We start from the raw sequence: 5590 nt of genomic DNA, 5'->3' as shown, positions 1-5590 counted from the left end.
CCTGGACTGGTAGTGCTTAGTGAGGCAAACACATTTGGTGAAATGATTGCTGCTGTCTGATTCAAAGGCACACCCCGATACAATTGATTTCCAGCTTCCCAGGGAACACTGTGTGGTAACAAATCTGCCTTTCAGCTCTCCAACTCCTTACACTGAGGTGTACCCCAGCTGCTAAGGAGGTCTCTTTGTTGAGCTCCTGTAGCTCTGCAGGTTCTCTGCTGTAAATATACAGAACATGGGGACTCACAAAACAAGCTGAGAGTGCCAAAGCCTTGGAGGAAATCTTGGGCTCCACCTTCCAGGTGAGGGTGTCATTTGAAAACTGATGCACTTGCTGAAAGCCCCAGCTCTACATTGAAATTCTGTGGATGAAAAATTGCTTTACTTCTTCCCTATTAATTGTCCCTTCTTATCAGTGTGCTGCTGCAGTGCTCTGACAGCTCAAAGAAGCCTTTTGGTCCTATGTCACACCTCTGGGAGCTTCTCTGTGCACATCTGTGAGACACAGAGGTCAGGCTGTAATGGGTGTAAAGAAAGAAAAGCAAGTTCAAACAGAAGGTGGGAGAACTTAGAAGGTGGGAGGAGGAGGAAACCAGTGGTCCAAAATGGGCAAGTCCCATCCAAAAAGGGAGTTATGAGGCAGAGACCAAATAGATCAGGTGGTGGACAGGCCACAGGAAGTCAGGCTTAGGAAAACAGAAAGAACACAAGCGTTCCAAAGTTCAGAAGCATCATTCCACCCTCCTCCTCTCACTTTTAAACCAGTCAAGCCTGGACTGCAAAGAGCAAGGCCTGTGAGATGGAACTTGCTGCTTCAGTTTTCTTTCTTTAGGAAATCTCTTTTCTGTTTCAAACCCCTGAAAGTCTTGAAGAGGAGAGAGGAGGCGACAGGCAAAAAATACTCATGTTATCAGTTCACACACTTTAACTCTCTTTGTTATAGAAGAAATTGGATTCACTGTATTCTTCTCTCTGAGTCGTCTTGGTTAGCATTAGGACATCAGTACGAGGAGCTAAAGGAGTTGAAGCCCTAGCCCCCAAGAGCTGACCAAGAGGAAATTTTTGGTAAAACTAATGCTGTTACCATGGAACTAGCTCTATCTGACAGATAGAATCATGGACTCATAGGGTTCTTTAGGCTGGAAAAGACTTCTAAGCTCCTTGAGTGCAACCATTAACCTGGCACTGCCAAGCCCACCACTAAACCACATCCCCAAGTGCCTCATCTACATGTCTTTTAAATGCCTGCAGGGAAGGCGACCCTCCCAGTGCCCTGGGCAGCCTGTTCTTGAAACTCAATCCAAATAAATTAAAAAAGAAAAAATTTACTCACAGGGAGTGTGCCACTTTCTCCTAGTGCACCAGACTGTAGAATCATCCTCACCGCAGACAAGTGTACCCACTCAGGACTTCCAGCTGGAATGAAAAAGCCCCAGAACTCTCAAAGCTCAGAGCCCAGAGTTCTGCTGCTCCCAATCCTTCCTTCTCTGAGAATCCAAAATGATGATTTCATGATGGCTGAACCTGATGGCCTCCAACCATCACAGCAGCCACCAGTCCTCTCTGTTCACAAACAACAGGTCCAGTGGGTTTCTTCCCTAGTTGGCTCACTCACCAACTCTGTCAGGAAGTTACCTGTCACACACTCCAGGAACCCCCAGGACTGTTTTCTCTCCACTCTACTGCATTTCCAGCAGACATCCCCACCTTCTTCTGTTGCACTTGCAGAGCCTCATACCTATTATCCATGAGCACCTGGGGAGGGCAGTCACAGAGGAAATGAACCATCTGTGCCAGGCAGGAACTTGTCACCATTGCCACCTTTCCATTGAGTGACTGTGTTCTGCCAGGTGGAGAAAAGATAGCACATCCTGCGTACCATGTGTCCTGTCTGCCTGCCGGGATTGTCTCAGGGAAGGTAGGTGTGATTCCAGAAGTCTATCTGTCCATTGGACTCCCAGATACTTCCCAATCTACTCGCCTCATTCAGCTCTGTCACTAAGGGGAGGAGACTCTGGGCACACCTCCCACAGCTTTGCTCACTGCTGCCTAAGAGTGGTGCCGAGCCTAAGAGCACGGCACAGGCTGCAGCTGACACCTGGTGGCAGCATTATCCCACTGGAGCTCTGTCTGCGCAGCTTCACCAGTCATGATAGCATCAGAGAGGCCATGACTTTCTGCTGGTGGGCACCACTTCTCCCTGGCCAAGCTGCCTTAGCTATTTTTCTTCTCACTAGTGAGCCAAAGAACTGAGCAATGCTGAAAGGAAGGCATGGGAGGAAGAAGTGTACCTTTGGACGGGGTGGGTACAAGGGAAGGAAGTTTGACATCAAACTTCAGGAAGAATTCCTGTTCTTGAAAAAAATGTGGATGCAACTTCATTTTCCAACCAGAAAATGGCCTTCTGAGCTTTCCAACGGGTCAGGATCCTGGATATTTTAATGGTTCTGACAAAGAAGTGCAGGCCAAGTATTTCCAATGCTTTGCCTCTCAAGCAGCCATAAAAATAAAAATAACCAATCACAGAAACTGACATAGACCTTCAAAGTCTTTCCGTTTCAGTGTTTTCACCTTCCTCTGAATGGTTCATGATAGAGATGAAAACAGCAACAGCAGCCAAAAAAAAAAGGTAGAAGGACAGAGCTGACCCTACTTCAAAAGATGTCAGTAATTATAGCTATAGGAGGGACACTCAAATGAAGCAAAGTGGCAAGAACTGACCTTTATGGTTCCTTGGTTCTCTATCTGAAACCTTAGTGCACTGTGGATCAGTAGATATAAGAATGAAGAGGGAAGGCAAAAGAAAGAATCTAGGGAACAAGAAGTATCAAGGTCAAGGTCATTAACAGTAAAATTGCCCCTCCTTTTGTACTTGCTCTTTCCAAACATTAGCTATTGCCATTATTCAGTCCAAAAGGACATGGTACAACACATCAGCCTAAGCATCAGTGTAACCAAACAAAATACAAGGAGCCTGAAATATGCCTGGGTGCTTACAGAGGCTTGAGGAATGCACACAGTTAAGTTATGGGATGTTTTATGGCTCATGGGCATGGTTTTGCATACATGAAAGGGATGTTCTGTAGAGCTTTCAGCATTAATTAGGCTATTGCATAGTGGCCTGTGATGACAGAGAAGTGGAGTCAGTGGTGATCCTGAGCTCTTCTTGTCCTTTTTTTGCTGGCAGTGGTCCACAGCCTCAGTTCCCTCTCCTGTGCTGTGTTAGGGCTCTAAGCACATGCCGATAACTGAACTAGTGCCATAGTTTAAAGGGAGGAAAAGGGTTGGAGAACGGAGATATTGAGACTTAGGGTTGCACCTTTAGTGGCACTGAACAATCGTGCCAAAGGTAGTTTGCATTGCTGGCTGTGATGTTCCCTGCAGCTTCCTTAAGCTGAAGAGTGATACGGACATCAAGGGACGTGCAGGATCAGCCTGGAAGTGTCCTATAAATTTCAAAAGGTTTTCCCTTTTTCTTTAAAAGGTCTTTGAGGGTTTTAGAGTTTCCAATCAATGAGTAATTTTATTTTACAACATCTTTCAAAAACCTAGGAGGTCTGTGAAAGGAAATGTAATCCTAAGATTTGCTTTTCAAATCTTTGGTGCAAGTGAAGAACAATTCTGAAATATCCACAGCAATTCCTTCTAATGAAATTCCTTGAGTGTGGATATATTTGAGATCTGTAGGTATTTGCGTAATGAGCATACTTGCTAAATACTAAGTTACAGTTAATTGTCAAATTAATTATGAGAAAATCAATTTGAAAATTTGAGAAGCCTTCCAAGTTGCAGAGTGAAGAGTAAATAAAAGGAAAAGGTAAATTCAATTGCTGTCTAAGTCAACTTCATTTTTAAGACGGTGAGGAGATGTTGGCAGCTTCTATCTTACTGCTGTGAGATACATCTCTGCCATTAAGATTTCTGACACCTTTAACTCTGATCCTCTGAACCTTTGCAGAGTAGCTCAGTCTATTCCAATAGAGACCATTGGTCTCACTGAATGTGGCCCGCTTTCCCTGAGAAAGGTTTGCATGCATAAACAGAGATGCTGGAAGGCTTCTTTGTTTAATAACATATTATTGCTTTCTATGTATTGGAGTGCTGATGGCAAATATAGCTAGTAAATATGTGATGGTGCCTCTAGCACTTCCTTCAGCTTTAGTGATCCTTATTTGATGCAGATTTGTCAGCAGCAAACTTCAGATCAACTTCAACCAAAAGTGAGAGCCCAGGGCAGTATAGCTGTAAAGAACTGACTATGGGGAGCAGAAAACCTCATTTAAGTTTTGCTTTTCAAGGAGGAAAGACTAAAACCAGTGCCCTAAAATAGAAGGCCTGAAGAACAGAGGGTAAATTGTCCTTTCCACGTACCAGCATTGCAGTCACTCGAGCATGACAGGACAGGACTGCTTGCCATAGTAGGGGGGAAAGTAGCACCTTGGAAGAGTTTGAGAAGTTCTGATATTCACTTCCTTTAATCACTTTAAAGCAGAACCTCTGCTTCTCACATGCTACTTTCCAAGCCTCCTGTGTCTTAGTCATCTTCATGCATCAGGCAGATTTACTTTTGCAACAGCACTTGAATTGAGGAGAAAATATCTGCAATTTTTATAATGAACACTTTCAAATGTGTATTTATTTTTAGTGAGCAGAGTGCTCCTTTCCTTGCTTTCCCAGGTAACTGGGTATACATCTCCTAATAAATCACCTTTCATTCTTTGCCATTGTCTCCTGATGAACTTTTCCCTGTCACTCACACTTCCTTGGTAGCTTAGAAAGTCTGCCAATATGAAATATGTTTTATTGATAACAAAGAGTATGGACCACCTGGGTATTTCAGCATCGGAGATAAAATAGCCCCCTTTAAGCTCCTATGACTTTTTTTTCCAGGAAAGGTGGGCTGTGGGTGAGAACAGAAATATGGACAGATATCCCAGATCAGCTGACCATGGGGAACTGTACTGAGTGTAAGTTTTCACAGTTAGTGAAAAAGAGGAAAGCTGGATTTTTTCCTAGTGCTTTTCATAGCGAGAACAAGCTGACTTGGAAAGGTTTGTTTTATTTGTTTTTGGGAAATTACCAGTTGTGGTCCTGATTCAAACATACCTATGTTGCTAACCACAAATTACTGATGCTCTCCAAACAATCTTTCAGTTATTTCTTACCACACACTGTCTTACAGAGTGGCACTAACAAAACTGCATTACCTTTTTTCATCAAAGGAAGGAGGCAGCATTGAGATGTGTTTGGCATCAGGTGATACTCAGGGGAAAAAATCTTCATAGGATAATATCTGCTGCTCAGGTCCACCAGAATGGAAACTCAATGGTAACTCGTAAGTGAGAGATACATATGAGGGAAAAGCAAATATATGCCAGGCTAGTCTGAAAACTAGCAGATCCGCTTTAAGATGCTCTTAGTCTTACCACCCACTACACTTAAGGACAAGGACAAGGAAACAGGGGGTTTGTACAATGTATGCACTTGTAGGCTCAGAGACGTATCACCTAATACCATATTTGTAAAGGTTTTTAGGGGCAGTTACTTCTAGTGATTTTACTGAGTGCAGGCACCTTAGCAGCTCTTGAAG

General features: G+C 43.6%; 1 long non-coding RNA gene across 1 annotated transcript; it reads left to right on the top strand.

The window, feature by feature from the left end:
• The first annotated feature begins 246 nt into the window (after positions 1-246).
• On the top strand, positions 247-621 carry LOC113979203. The gene is made up of 2 exons (XR_003537748.1): positions 247-302; positions 417-621. It is a non-coding gene; the product is annotated as an uncharacterized LOC113979203 (long non-coding RNA).
• The last annotated feature ends 4969 nt before the right edge of the window (positions 622-5590 follow it).

The sequence above is a fragment of the Neopelma chrysocephalum genome, unplaced genomic scaffold (assembly GCF_003984885.1).
Source record: "Neopelma chrysocephalum unplaced genomic scaffold, ASM398488v2 Primary Assembly neopelma1_61486, whole genome shotgun sequence".
Lineage (NCBI taxonomy): Eukaryota > Metazoa > Chordata > Aves > Passeriformes > Pipridae > Neopelma > Neopelma chrysocephalum.
This window is presented reverse-complemented; position numbering and strand designations above follow the sequence as displayed.